The 15649-nt window shown below is 32.8% G+C and overlaps 1 protein-coding gene and 2 long non-coding RNA genes across 4 annotated transcripts in view; 1 reads left to right on the forward strand and 2 right to left on the reverse strand.

Moving 5' to 3' along the window:
* Window positions 1–15649, reverse strand: part of LOC128182949 (slit homolog 2 protein-like) — a 434673-nt gene that overhangs the window by 97747 nt on the left and 321277 nt on the right. The gene's annotated exons all lie outside the window — the stretch shown is intronic.
* The window catches only part of LOC128182955 (uncharacterized), a 265011-nt gene that overhangs the window by 70389 nt on the left and 178973 nt on the right, over window positions 1–15649 (reverse strand). The gene's annotated exons all lie outside the window — the stretch shown is intronic.
* The window catches only part of LOC128182954 (uncharacterized), a 42137-nt gene continuing 35754 nt past the window's right edge, over window positions 9267–15649 (forward strand). The window contains exon 1 of the long non-coding RNA XR_008243502.1: window positions 9267–9358. This is a non-coding gene — a long non-coding RNA (uncharacterized LOC128182954). The remainder of the gene's footprint in view (window positions 9359–15649) is intronic.

The raw sequence follows: 15649 nt of genomic DNA on the forward strand, positions 1-15649 counted from the left end.
AATTCAAAAACACAGTATATCAATCTTTACATCAAATATCACAAACAGTGTATAATACTTTTTTGTTATGCATACTTCTTTTCTCCTTACTTGATATGAAAACTATAAGAACGAAACTTTATTCCCTTATCTTGGAAGGAACACGTGGTGCATCTCGCGCGTTGATTTGATTAACAGGGGTAACACGTGGCTAAACCTGCATGTTATATTCAATCACAGTGTACTATATTCTTTTGTACTAATTGTATGAATACATAATATTATAATTAGTGTATTTCAAATGAATGTAAAATACGCCTAAAACGCTCTCTCTCTCTCTCTCTCTCTCTCTCTCTCTCTCTCTCTCTCATAACGATCATAATAAGAGAATATCTGGATCGACGACACTCGTTAATCAAGAAACCCCTTCTGTAAGATAGAAAGGGGGGGGGGGGTGTTGTACGGTTAGACGAAGTAGTTTGCAATTTAGAGGTTATCTTTTGACTTGAACGGTGTGAAAACTTCTTGAACATGCCGTTTTCTACCTTGGGTTTGCAAATCATTAAACACAGGAAATAATATAGGTCTACTTAAACTGAATATACGGAAGAAAAGAAATGTGTACATAAATAGTTTGCATTGTATTTTTCCAGTAATTCGAGTTGTATGCATTTAATAACATATGCAGTTTCCCATGTTGTTTTGTGATGCAAAATATTTTCCTCCTTCCTTTTTTGGTAAATAATAAACACATTTAAGTAGTAATATAACAAGCTTATTAGGTTTAGATAAGAGAACAACACTAATTATTTTAATATTATCTACCTAACTCTGGTGTCAGCTTGAAAAATATCCTCGCGACCTTAAATTGCCATAATACTAAACCGCTTTGCGATATTCTAACATGATAAGCGGTAAGCGCGCTGTTTTTTCTTAAATAAAAAAAAAATCATATATTGTCATTAGTTTAACTTCCTCTGAAATGATGCCTCCGTCTATCAGTACTTCCAGTACTTTGATTTGAACAGTGAGACGTTCGCATACCATAAACACATCTGGGAAAAAAATATGACCTTACAATTTATTAACGATCCAAACTTTTTCTACACGATCTATGCAGCCGGCATGGACAATACAAGGTCCAGTCTCCAACTGATGATCAATGTGAATAACGATCACTTTATAAGCAAGACATACATTAGTGATTAAAGAGAGTTACTCTTGGCATAACAGATAAATAATTAAAAGGATTACTCAGGATTAAGTATTGCTTTCATAACAGGTGGCATCTTAATGTCCGGCGGTCAAGGTCTAATTAGAACTAATTAGCACTGAGTTAAAGAAACAATATGTCACTCTAAATAATTATTTTTCACACGGTGACAAATATCTCATACACAGCCTGTTTACATGTACTATCCATGTGCTCACGTGCAGATTGGAGTTTTCTTATCAATTCTCCCAGATTCTTCATTTCTTCCCCTGCATTAGAAAAGTGATCAAGATAAAACTTTTCAATCACCAATCATTAAACATCATCAAAACGACTTCCTACAAATCATATACCACATTCCAATTAACACTATATAGCTGAAAGGTCTTTTCATTATTCTAAAGAACAACTGTTTCTATGGAATCAAACGATTTAATCATCACAAACTCATCACAATAAAATGTAAGATGAATTTCACAAATCCATAACAAAAATGTCCTGTTTTAACACATTGAATTGTGTGTTAACGTCGGTCGCGTGTTTAAAATTTTGAGCCCCCTACACAGGGTATTGCTCATTAGTCGTAAAACGCAAATGCAGAGTAAAGTGTTCAAATATACAGGTTATCATGCAACGTTTTAATTTTAAAATTATCATAATTTTTTTTAGTGAAATGAATCCTTAGAATAATATTCAGGGCCTGGTTTTTCGAAAGGTGGTTAAATTTAAATCCTAATCAAGTGATTAGCTATCGCAGTAGTTAAATTCTGTTGATCAAAAGCAATTTAACGCATTGGTTAGCTAACACTGTGTTAACTGAGTTAACCACTTGGTAATCACTTGGTTACCCATCATTCTTTTTTACTGCCTATATATGAAGAAAAAGGATTTTGCTTTGAGATTTCAATAAGTTTGAATTTAGTGAATTATTAATAATTATATGTTGAACATCTATATCATTTTCAGGGTTCCATCCTATAAAGTCTGCAAGTTTTCAAAACCTTTCTTTTCTTGTTGTCTATATAACACTGTTAAAGTACAATGTAATAGCTTCAAAATACCATTATAAATTCCTTTCAATATGTAAATTAATGAGGTACATGTATAATAAAACAGTCCAAAAATGTTTCTAATTAATTTATAGGGTTTACCTTACAGTAACATTCTATGAAAAGACATCCTGTCTTAGAATAAGAAAGCTTATGCAATTCTGAAAAAAAGTATACCCCATATTGCCAATTCCATTGAGGTTTAAGAAATATATGGTCATTTAGGTGAACCCACCATTTCCACTTTACTCTATTTAACATAGATTCATATGGTTCTTCTTCAGCAAAACATCTTTACTTTTAGAGGTCAATTGTTGTTCAAAGTCTTTTAATAAGAAACCTTTTTTAGTACTGCATGTATCTACATGATATTATCATTATTAAAGCACCACATCACTTAGAAATACCCTTGCATGTATTCCCTCCTCCTATGTATTGATTTTCATTAAAAGCAGTGGTTTGAACTCTTTCACTGACTTAATATTATGAAACTTGTGGCAATTTCCTTGTATCAGTTTTCAGACATATCTAAAAACAAGTATCACAGACACTAAAAATTGACCTATTTTGATAAATTGGATGAATTGTAGCATTTTTAGTGACAAATATACATGCCGTCCTGCATGTAATTTCTTGTTTTTATTAAAAAGTAAGCTTAACAATCATATTTAATGAAAATCTTATTTATTCTGGTTTCTAATTCTACTCCCTTTTCAACCATGATAAAAAAATTAAGACCTACCGGTGTGATGCCTGCCTTTAATCAAAATAAAAATAAAATTCAAACACACCCGGGTAGCTGGAGACGGATAAGAAATCCACGAAAAATGTTCAAATTTTACATGTTTTTCTACTTATTTGATGCATAAGTACAACACAAAGATAGAAATAGTGTTGCTACTTGTTCATTTCAAAAGTAGTTATTTTAGCAGATGTTATTTTAATTTATGTAAAATGTACATTTACATATCCTACTAGAATGTAAATTGAGACAATTGGAAGGAGTGGGTGATTTTTCAACTATGTAAATATATATAAAATTTCACGTTTGGACAGGAAGGAGCTAAAAACTTGATTTTTTACATTTTGTTTTCAATGATAATTGCTTTGTCTCAATATAAACTTAATTTGAAAGAGAAATATGCCTTAAATAAAAGGGTAACTATAACAGAGGCTTACTAGTATTAATGCATATTTTTATACAAGGACATTATAGAAAAATCATACAAAATGAATGTATTAAATATTTAAATTAACATGGTAATTAAAGACTACTATTTGTCATTAAAAAAACCCACAACAATATAACATTTACACCTAAAAACTGTGATAAACAAAAATTAAGTCATCTATATGTAACATTTTGTATATACTTTAGTTTATTTATTTGGTATTTCATATTTGAATGAAATAATCTCAACTCTTATATTATAAAAGTACAAATTATAAAGTAACCAACATACTGTTTTACAGGAGAGAGAGAGAGAGAGAGAGAGAGAGAGAGAGAGAGAGAGAGAGAGAGTGCAAAGGTTTACATTCGTATTGTTTTACATACTTTAATGATTATCATTTCCAGTTTATGGTACTTTAAACAATTTCATGATAAGAACATGTTAGACATGTTAATAGCCCACTTTTTTGCAAAGTTAGACCTAACCATTAGACACATAGGAGGGTCCAGCCCCCCCCCCCCCCCACGCACTTTTCTTGCAGCAAACATAATAGTTCCTAAATTAACCTTAAAAGATTGAAATATTAATAGAGATATTGAAAATTGGAGTCATTGATATACTAGCTCCTCCCCCCCCCCCACACACACAAACGCATTAGGATTTTCATGATTTTGGGAAATAAGGTTTTTTGTTGTTGTTTTTTGTTTTTGTTTTTTTGCTTGTCAAGATTTTTGATGATTAGCCTAGCCCCCCCCCCCCCCCCCCCCACTTTCAATTTGTTTCCCTTTTAGGTTAACCTTTTACTGGAAAAAATATAGGACAATGTATGTTTGAAACATTCTCCTTGAGACTAAGGATTAACTACCCTATAATAGATGTGTTCCATTCCATAAACACATTTTAAACAAATATCTCATACACTGCCAGTTTCCATGTACTATCCATGTCCTCCTCATGTGCAGATGGGAGTTTAGACTTAGAGGGAAAATGTTAAAGTCCTATCTGATTCAAAATTTTAAGTTTTTTGGTCAATCTTCATTTCTAATAAGCACAATTTCTCTGCATTGGAAAAGTGATCAAGATGACACGTACTTTACATTCACCATTTATTACACATCATCAAAATTTATTCCTAAAAAATGACATCACATTCCAATCAACACTAAATAGCTGGCAGGTCTCTTCATTAATCCTAAAGGGAACTGTGTCTATCAAATTATACAATTTAATCATTAAAAACTCATCTAAATAAGATGAATAACACAAATCGACTATCAAATATCATTATATTTTATCACATTGAATTGTATGTTAGGGATCATTTAATTAATGGCTTTTTTCTTATAAATGACATGCAAAAACCCATTTTGAATTTATATTTTAGCAATGAGTGGTTTGCAGGCGATTAACTACACACAGAGTGTTGCATTCTATGAACACATTTTGGAAACTCTCTCATACACTGCCTATTGCCATTCACTAGCCGTGTGCTCACGTGCAGATGGGAGCTTGGAGGGAAAATGTTCAAGTCCTATGGGATTCAACGTTTTCAATTTTTTTGGTCAAATCCTTCAGATTCTTTATTTCTTATAAGCACAATTTCTCCTCATTGGAAAAGTGATTAAGATAACATTTTACATTTACCAATCATTACACCTCATCAAAATTTATTCCTCTAAATCAGATACCAATCTAAGGAAATTGTGTCTATCATGTTATAAGATTTAATCACTACAAACTCATCAGAATATGGAGAGATGAATTTCACAAAGTGACTATAAAAATATCATATTTTATCACATTGTATTGCGTGTAAAGGATCATTCTCTCTTGTTTTTTTTTCATATAAATGACATGCAAAAATTAATCCCATTTTGTGTTCCTGTTTAAGCGACGAATGGTTTTCAGGCGATTAACTATAATCCAGAGTGTTCAATTCCATGGACACATCTTGGTGGAAACTACATGTATCTACTGACTCTTTCAATGCTATATCTGTGTGCTCATGTGCAGATGGGAAATGATCAAGTCCTATCTGATTCAACATTTAGAGTTTTGGGGTAATTCTTTCATATTTCTTATTTCTAATAAGCACTATTCCTCTGCTATTGGAAAAGTGATCAAGAAGACACTTTACATTCATCAATCATTACACATCATCAACATTTATTCATTAAAATCACATACCACATTGTGATCAACACTAAATAGCTGGCATGTCTCTTCATTATAATCCTAAAGGGAACTGTGTTTATCAAATTATGGGATTTAATCATTACAAACCCATTACAATAAGATGAATTTTTCAAATCACCAATAAAAAAGGTCATGTTTTAACATATAAGATTAAGTGTTAAGGATCAATTTCTAATGTTTTTTCAAATATTGAATGGCATAACAGATCTCATCTTGAATTCAAATTCTAACAATGACTAGTTTTGGGCTATTAACTACCCTAGGTGTATTCCATTCCATAAACACATTGTAGAAAATATCTCATACTCTGCCTGTTTCCATGCACTATCCATGCATGTGCTCAGAGAGAGAGAGAGAGAGAGAGAGAGAGAGAGAGAGAGAGAGAGAGATAGAATTAACAAACGAGAGAGAGAGAGAGAGAGAGAGAGGGGGGTATACATGCACTTCAATTTATAAAAATAATGAGATAAACAGTGATAAATTAGGTTATATTTTGACCCTTTGATTCTGTTTAGGTGTGTTTATAAACCTGAATGGTACTTCTTTATTTTTTTCGTTTCTTAATGAAATATTAATCCGAGATTCCATGTGACCTTGATTGCTAATTTAATTCAGTCAGGAGAAATCAATTGCAGATTAATTAATGGCTATATATTTTATTCATTTTTCATTAGATATATGTACTACATCATTATTTTTTTTTAACTTGATCCTTTGTCATATTTTACAATACCGGGTAGTTTTCTTTGAACTTTCATTTTATTGTAAACAGATCTATTTTATAATGTAACATTACATTTCTTTATGTTAGCTAGCTGAATAAATTTGGAGATGGGGGGTGGGGGGTGGTCCACGAACTCTCTGGTGTCGATAGCAAGCCTAGTTGGGGAGTTAAAACCACATTGGAATGTCGTGCCAGAGCTGAGTCAGATTAGAAATATGATACTCCGCTGAAACACATATGCAGCGTTTATCAAGTCTGGGACAGAGAAACGAATGAAGAAAAGGGGCCCCAAGAGAGGATGAGGTTAAATTAAAAATCAGATGAAATAAAAAAATATATAGAAAGAGCTAGAGATCAAATCAGACAGAATAGATTAAAAAAAGTCATTTAAAGCTTTTTTTACACAGGGTTAAGACATAACAGACATGCACACACAGAGAGGGGAGAGAGAGAGAGAGAGACAGAGAGAGAGAGAGACAGAGAGAGAGAGAGAGAGAGAGATTAAGACAATTGTATATAAAAAAGGGAGAGATATATACAGAGTGAGAAAGAGAGAATGAGAAAGAAAGGGGAATAAAATAAGTGATAGAAAGTTAAAAGAATAGATTAAAAAAAGTCATTTAAAGCTTTTTTTACACAGGGTTAAGACATAACAGACATGCACACACAGAGAGGGGAGAGAGAGAGAGACAGACAGAGAGAGAGAGAGAGAGACAGAGAGAGAGAGAGAGAGAGATTAAGACAATTGTATATAAAAAAGGGAGAGATATATACAGAGTGAGAAAGAGAGAATGAGAAAGAAAGGGGAATAAAATAAGTGATAGAAAGTTAAAAGATACAGATACAGATAAAAACATGGACAGAAACAACTCTCAAAGAAAAAGACATTTAGCAAGAATGCAATGGAGAGAGAGAGAGAGAAAGAGAGAGAGAGACAGACAGACAGACAGACAGTGAGAGATATTGATTGGAGACAAAAAAGGCTCAAAAAGAGAGATAGAGGGATAGAGAATGAAACAGAGAGAGAAAGAGAGACATGCGCGGATCCAGAAAATTTTTCCAGGGGGGGTCCGAAGGATAATTGTGTTTGCCAGGTGGGGTCCGAGGCATATTTTCGCGATAATTTTACTATGTAAATTTAATAAATTTTCATTTTCCAGGGGGGGTCGGGACCCCCCCGACCCCCCCCTCTAGATCCGCGCATGAGAGAGAGGGAAAGAGAGAGAGATAAGAGGGAGAAAGAGAGAATTTAGAGAAATAGAAAAAAAATATGAAAGACAGAGAGACAGAAAGATCAAACAGATGAAGAGCAGATAGAGAGAGGTTTTTATATGTATATACATAAGGAGAGAGACGCAGACAGTGAGACGGAGGCAGACAGAGAGAGAGAGAGAGAGTAAATGAGAGATTGATTGGAGGCCAAAAATGCAGAGACAGAGGGAAAGAGAAAGAAACAGAGAGATAGAGAAAGATAAAGGGAGAAAGAGAGAGAGAGATTATAGAAATAGGAAAAATATGAAAAACAGAGAGACAGAGAGATCAAACAGATGCAGAGCAGTAGAAAAAATAGAGAGAGGTTTTAAGATAAATGTATATACATAAGGAGAGAGACAGCTTATCATTACAAACAGGGGGTTCAATTCATGCCTAATTTTAATCAAAATTTACATTACATGATATTGAATACATTGATTTACTTATGAAATAATTAAAAAACAAGTTCTGGATAGATGTATTTAAAGCATGGGTTGACCTGCATAATACAATAAAGTCTGGTGTAGCTGCAGACTCACCATTATTTTATAACCCTTTGATCCATATTGGAGGGAAATCTTTTTTTAATAAACAGCTACTATTTGACAATAATATTTGATTTTAGTCTAGATATATCAATGATATCATGGAAGAAGATGGTACTTTTTTTAGTTTTGATAAGTATTGTGATATGTATACAGATGTAAAGGTCAACTTTTGAGAATATGCAAGCATAATCCATGCTATGAAGACATACATTAGACATACATACATAAACCTGCTTATTAGAGAAAACATTATACAGTTATGAAATGTAAAAAGTCAAAGTTCTTCTATGATATTTTACTCAGTAATATCTCTGTGACAACAGGTAAAAGAAGGTGCCTGGAATGAATTATTGAATATAGAGGACATGGAGTGGAAAATAATCAATAAACTACCTTTCATAACAACAAAATTAAGACTGTAAACTTCAATGGTTCTAATACAGAATAATTGACAAAATTTTAGCAACAAACCCTTTTTTTTCAAAATTAAAAAAGTAAACTCAAAAACTTTTGTCACAGAGAAGAGGAAACTATAGAACATATTTACATATATTGTGGAATTGTGAATGTGTTCAATCTTTATTAAAAAATTTTAAACATTATTTAGAAGAAAAAAATCAATTTTCAGGTTACATTTACCAATAAAATCTTTTATTCTAGGCACCATTGGTAAAAGCAAAAATATCCTTATTATCTTTTTTCTTTGGTTATAGTACTATATTTACAAAACAAGATGTGCTGAGAAACAGCTGAGTGTTTTTTATGCAATGTCTTCATCAAAGCACTTCTATGAAAAAACAGAAATTTATTTTTTATAAAAATGGTAAAAATGAGAATTTTGATACTCATTGGAACATCTGGAATCCAATTTTTACCTCTCTCTCTCTCTCTCTCAAATATATATGCATTGTAGAGAGAGAGAGAGAGAGAGAGAGAGAGAGAGAGAGAGATTGAAATTTTATTTTATGTGATGATTGGTTGAGTGGTCACCTCATTTGAAATTCGGGAAAAAAATATTTTTTAGACTACACAGTAGATATTTAAATATTACATTCAGATTGATAACGAGAAGTTTTTTGGTATGAAACTTTAATTAGATCGGGCTCGTAAACCGGAAGTCTTCAAGAAAACCGTGACGATGGCGGGGAAGCTGAACGCAGGCGTCGTATAAAAAACTATTGGGCATATTGAATCGAAAAGTAATCCAAGCTGAGGCAATGAAGGTAATAAGTATTTCATAGGCACTACTATGCATGCTTGTATTTATTTTTTGTTTGGTTTGCTTCATAAGTTTTCATTTCTCGATCGAATTCTGCATCTTCAAGTTGATTTCAACTGTTCAATCTTCAATGACGCCACCGGTTCACATGCAGTCTGATATGAGAACCTATTCCGAATCATATCACTATTCCATCGTGTTTTGGGTTACATATTACGAACTTTTTGACAAATTATTTTGGCAAGATGGTGAATTGTTGATAACAATTCATGTAATTTGAGTTCTTATCACCTGGGTTTTACACTAACTTGGTTTTTTGCTAGCCATGTGGGCTACTAATCTTCATCATTCAAGGGGCCCACATCAAAATTTAGTTGCCCAAACTTTTATTTTAATAAAAGAAAGAAAAATATTTTTAATCTCATTTAATTACATGTATATATAAATTCAAATTCAATTTCTATTTTTCTTAGATTTTCAAACACTTCATTTTCTAAAATCTAATAACTCAGATCAAACACATTTCTTGTTGTTCCTTTACAGCTGTTTTAGTTGATTCATCTCTTTTCTCTTTTGAGAAGTGGACGGGCATAGCCTACATCCACTTCTCTTCGTTAGCCCTCATATTTTGATTCTGGAAAAAACCGAAGACGGTCTACGCTTCTCCCCATGTTTTAACTCCAGTTTCCCTGAGTTTTTGTAACAGACCTATTATTTCTACATTTTAACATTATTTCAGCCATATATCACAAATAATCAACACTTACCCACTGTCAAATCATTTTTGCAATTTAAATTAACCCTAAGGCTGCTGCTTTAATTTTCGCCAAGATGGCCACCACTGCTGAATTAATTAATTACAATTCATGGTTATTGACCATCAAGTTTTAAAATAATATATCTCTGTCAGCAACTATTTATTCAACAGTTACCAAACTTATATTTAAATGCAAGAGAAAATGTTGAAGATTTCAATGCAATGCTCATTTTCCTCATTTTACTTGTATTTATCAATCTAGGTACGTTCAAATGTGAAAATCAATTAAAACTAGTAGACTTATTGTTCACGGAACAAGTAGAGGCCTTTCCACCTTTCACAAAGATTAAAAAAAATTCCCAAAAATGTTAATAATTAGAGAAAAATCAATATCCAAGAATTAAAAAAAAAAAAAAATTGGTTCCGCACATCCGTATCCATCTGAGAACCCTAAGAATAATAGGCGAGAGTGTTACCACTACGCTATGTCGCTTGTTTCTTGAGTGAAGGTAAAAATTGTTGAGTTGTGTAGTCAATTTGGATGATGATAGAAAGAAGAGATGGAGCGTTCTTCTGTCCATCTGAAGTTGATACCCAATGTTGGGAAACCTTTAGAATAGAGAGGGGCTTAGCGATTGGTTGAGAGAACAGTATTTGTTAATCAGTTTATTAATTAAAATCAGTGCTGCTTGTAAACAATGTGGCCAGATACAGTTCAGGTCACAAGTAAAATATATTCTCAAGGACTACAATGCTACAAATAGTGATATTTCTATACAAGTACCCTATTAAGATAGTGTTGATTATGAATTGTGAAAACCGTGACCCAAGGACTAATACTAAGGCCCCAAAAGATGTCCAAAGTTTAACATAGACTTATATAATGGGAAAATGATTTTAAACTCTTATTCTTTTTAATAAAAGAAGTATTCAAAAATAAAAAAAAGAAATTTCCATGATAAGTTTATATCATAGTTAAATTATCATTCTGGAAATGTTTATCGACTAGGTTTTCGGAATTTCGATCCTGACATCAATTACTAACATATCGGGATCCATTGAGTGATCGGGATCAAAGATCATAAATTCAAAAAACTTCAAAAGGTGTGGATCTAAGTTCTTAGGAAGTTTTAATTCACAAACACACAGTTAGGAAAGATAGAGGAACAAAAGATAATAAAGGTTATGGAAAGAAAAGTAGGAATCATTGATAACTATATCAACTATATATAGGCTTTCCATGTTTTTTGAGTTCAGTCTATAAGACAGATGAGAATGCAAAATCTAACATGTCTATGAATGTCCTCACCACACCTGCAATATTTTATTTGATGAATCCATAAAGAATCTTTAAATGATTGAAAGACAAAACATAGACAATAGTGATTTATCATCTTTGAATTATTCAATGAATATTTTTCAGTGAAATGGAATTTTTTTTTTTTACTGCAAATGGGTATTTTAGAGCTTAAAATTAAGTGCATTTGATGTGTAAAATAATTATGAATACAAACATGCCATTTGGCAAAGATATGATTTTTTCTCCTTTTTAGCTCACCTGAGCTGAAAGCTCAAGTGATCTTTTCTGATCACAGTTTGTCCATCATCCGTTCGTCTGTCTGTCTGTCTGTCTGTCCGTCTGTAAACTTTTCACGTTTTAAACTTCTTCTCTAAAACGGCTTATCCAATTTCAACCAAATTTGGCACAAAGCATCCTTATGGTAAGGCAAATATAAATTGCAGAAATGAAAGACCTATCTTTATTCAAAGCTGAAAACCTTGAAACTGTAGAAAAAGGGGGGTGCATTTTTAAAAAGCTTCTTCTCAAGAACTACTGAGTCAATTCAACCTAGTTTAGCATAAATTATCCTTATGGGAAGGAAAATATAAATTGCAAAAATTAAGGGCTAATTCTGTTTCAAATTTGAGTAGTTTATGGAAATTTATGGAAATGATGACAGAGAGAATGAGGGTCAATCAGTTTAACTTCGGGTTTGGTATTCCATATCTCAAAACCCTCTTTGAAACAAAGAAGCGGTCATTTTGAACGTATAAGAAATGGGTCAATCTGACAAAGATGAATTTGGTTGTTGTGGAACAGTTTGCTTGCGAAAGGAATATTTGAAACGTGCAAGATACATTAATGCTGATTTTGTGGAGTAAATTGAGATTAGATATTCCAATGCATTGACATTTTCACCTTTGACGGTGGTTTTAGCTTGTTTTGATTTTCGTTTCGTTTTCATGAATTACGGTTTGTAACTTAGGGGAACTATCGCCTGTATTTTGTAATTTTTACGTACCAATCAAATATAGACATCGGAAAGTAAGACAGCTGACTGTTACTTGCAGTAAATAAGATACATTAACAGGTATGGTACTTTAACAACTAAAATACAAGTTCTAATGATAATACGGTATGTGTTTTGCGTAATAGTTGATTACTGCAATGTGTTTTAGGCTAGTTAAAAGTATTTTCTCGTCTATTCAGTCTAAACGGAGATTAATTTTGCTGATGAAAATACTAAGAGCGTGTACATGTAGCAGAGACATGAATAATTGTTAGCTCACCTGAGGTGAAATATACAGAAAAATATCTTTAAAAGTATTCTTCTCAAAAATCAATCAGCCAAAAAAAAAGCTGTAACTTGTGTGGAAGCATCCTCAAGTAGTGTAGATTCAAGCTTGTCCAAACCATGATCCCTGGGGGAACGGTGGGGTCCCAATGGGGGATCAAATTTTTAGATACAAATGTATAAAGAAAAATCATTAAAATCTTCTTTTCAAAAACCAGTTAGCCAGAAATTTTGAACTGTGGAAGCTTCTTCAGGTAGTGCAGATTCAACTTTTTTCAAATCACGATCCCCGGGGGTAAGGTGGGGCCACAATGGGGGGTCGAAATTTTGACATAGGAATACATAGAGAAAAATCTTCTCAACAAAAACCAGTAGGCCAGAAAACTGTAACTTGTATGGAAGCATCCTCAGGTAGTGTAGATTCAAATTTGTTCAAACCATGATCCCAGCTAGGGGTAGAGTGCGGCCACAATGGGTGGGTCGAATTTTACATAGGAATACATAGCGAAAAATCTTTAAAATATTTTCTTCTCAAAAACCAATTGGCCAGAATTAAAGCTGTAACTTGTGTGGAAGCATCCTCAGGTAGTGTTGATTCATTCTAGTTTTTTTCAAACCATGATTTCAGGGGATAGGGTGGGGCCACCATGCAGGGTCAAATTATGGTGGTGCGTGTGATTCGGTATTATCTCTACGCAATAGTTGATTAATGCAACATGTTCTATTAAGATGTTCAGCAATTTCAATCTAAACGGAGATTATTCTCGCTGCTAGAAATATATTACTAAAGTATATATATGATAAAAAATAAATTGAGTTTTTTCTTTGTTTAAATTCCTATAATTTTACTAACCTGAGAGTCAAGCTTCGAGTTATAAGCAAGATACAGAGCTTTGCGCACAATGCTACTATATGTTTGTACACAAAGCTGAGGTCATTCTTTAGTTTGTTTATATTTTAAATGCAGCTATGCTGAATAGGAAATACCAAGTTTAAAATTCTTAAGTTGAATGTAATAAACTCATGTGAACAGAAACATGACTCAAACCAAGCTACGTATCTTGCTTATGATTGACACCGTAATTTTGGTTGATCAATAGAAATGTCTTGCTAAAAGGATGATATGCTGTAATTACTTTCTGGTGCCCCTTCTTCAACGATGAATTGCATAAAATCTACACAAATTTTTGATAGTTTTTCAAACACAAGTGAATGAAAACAATGCCTTTTAAACAGGTTCCATAGGCCAGACACATTATTATTATGAGGATAAAAGCATTATTAATGTTCTTAAAAAATTATTGCAATGGAAAATCATCTTTGTTTGTACACATTTGTTGTTTTTTAATAAAGATGAAAATAATATATTGGAAGGGCCTTGGTACAATAGAGCAACATGCCTGCCAATACATTAATTTGAATTATAGCTCTTTAACATATGTGACAACATTTTCAGTTAAGTTTATTTTCTTCAATCAAGTGAGTAAGGATATGAAAGGTCATACGAAATGAATTCATGCCTGGGAAATGACAATTGTCTATAATGGAGAAGGCCAATTAAATTTTTCAATGTTTTTAATTTGAGGAATTGAGTGCATTCATTGTGGTGCATTGAGGTACACTTTTCTTCTTTCACATATAGAATTTTTGAAAATACAATAAGTAGCAAGTAGTGGAGGGAGAAAATGTACCTTTATGCTCTCATGTATTTTAATCGTTTTATAAAGTGATGGGGGGGGGGGGGGGGGGGGGCTAAAATAAAGGGAATTGGAAGTTAACCGTGAACACCAACTGAAAATTTAGTTATTTATATTGCGAATGATCTTATTTTCGGTAAAATTGTATTCCATGAAGGTAAATATGTCAAAGATGCAAAAATAAGTAAAAATTTGGATATTCATTTTTGGTTAATCTACCGAGGGGCCACATGGCACAATATCCTTTGAAACCCATATAAAGCCAGTGTTGCTTAGGTGAGCGATGTGGCCCATTGGGCCTCTTGTTATGTATTGTTTAATATATGGCAAAATTTTGAAATATATGAGACTTTTACAATTTTTTTTCTTTCAGAGTTCACTTCATTATAAACTCTTTTGAAATAAAATGATACAAGAACTATTTTTCAGGTGAGCGATATGTGGCCCATGGGCCTCTTGTTTAATGTTGTTCTGGTTCACATTCTCGGACTGCACACGTCACTCAGTATAGATATTGATCAATTAAACAAGAATTTTCATAAACATCATTAAAAAATGATTTAGAAACGATGAAGGTTCATAATCCTCCATTTTAGTGTTTAAATAATTTTTCCTCTCTGGTGAATGGGATATTGAATGGCAGTGGATCAACACGCGACAAGCTTACCTCGAGATCGAGATCAAATTCTCGCTCATTTCTTGGCACAAAGTCCATCAAAGACACATAAATCAATAAATTAACATCTTCTAAATTATGTACTGCAGGATTAAATCTTTCTTTGCTATCACTGTGAAAAAACTTCATTCTATGTATGCTACAATTCAAAGCATTTCTCCGAAGTTTACCGCTCTATAGACTTTATTTTAAACTATGGAAACTTTAGAAACCTTACGAAAACATCAATTGACCAATCATATTTCATTCCCAAGAATAGCCATCCTGTTTTTGTTCAAAGCGAGGCTTGGGGAAACCTTAGATAACTTGCTCTTGGAAAAACGTCAATAGTCGCGCATAGCAGTGGCCGACCTGAAATTTCAGCGTGACAATTGTCGCTCGTAGCGGCCTAAGGGATAAATCGCCAACACTAAAAATTAGTAGCAAATGGCAAGTTAGCGACTGTTAATTTCAAACCCTGATCATGTGATGTAGAGCCATTTGAGCGTCAAATCATTTTCGCAACTTAAGGTCAAGATCTAGTAAATGAAAGGTGCCTACAGGTTAATGAAATTCAAGACATAAATTCTTTTGAAATATCTTTGTTTCA

Source organism: Crassostrea angulata, chromosome 5 (genome assembly GCF_025612915.1).
Source record: "Crassostrea angulata isolate pt1a10 chromosome 5, ASM2561291v2, whole genome shotgun sequence".
In the NCBI taxonomy this organism is placed as follows: domain Eukaryota; kingdom Metazoa; phylum Mollusca; class Bivalvia; order Ostreida; family Ostreidae; genus Magallana; species Magallana angulata.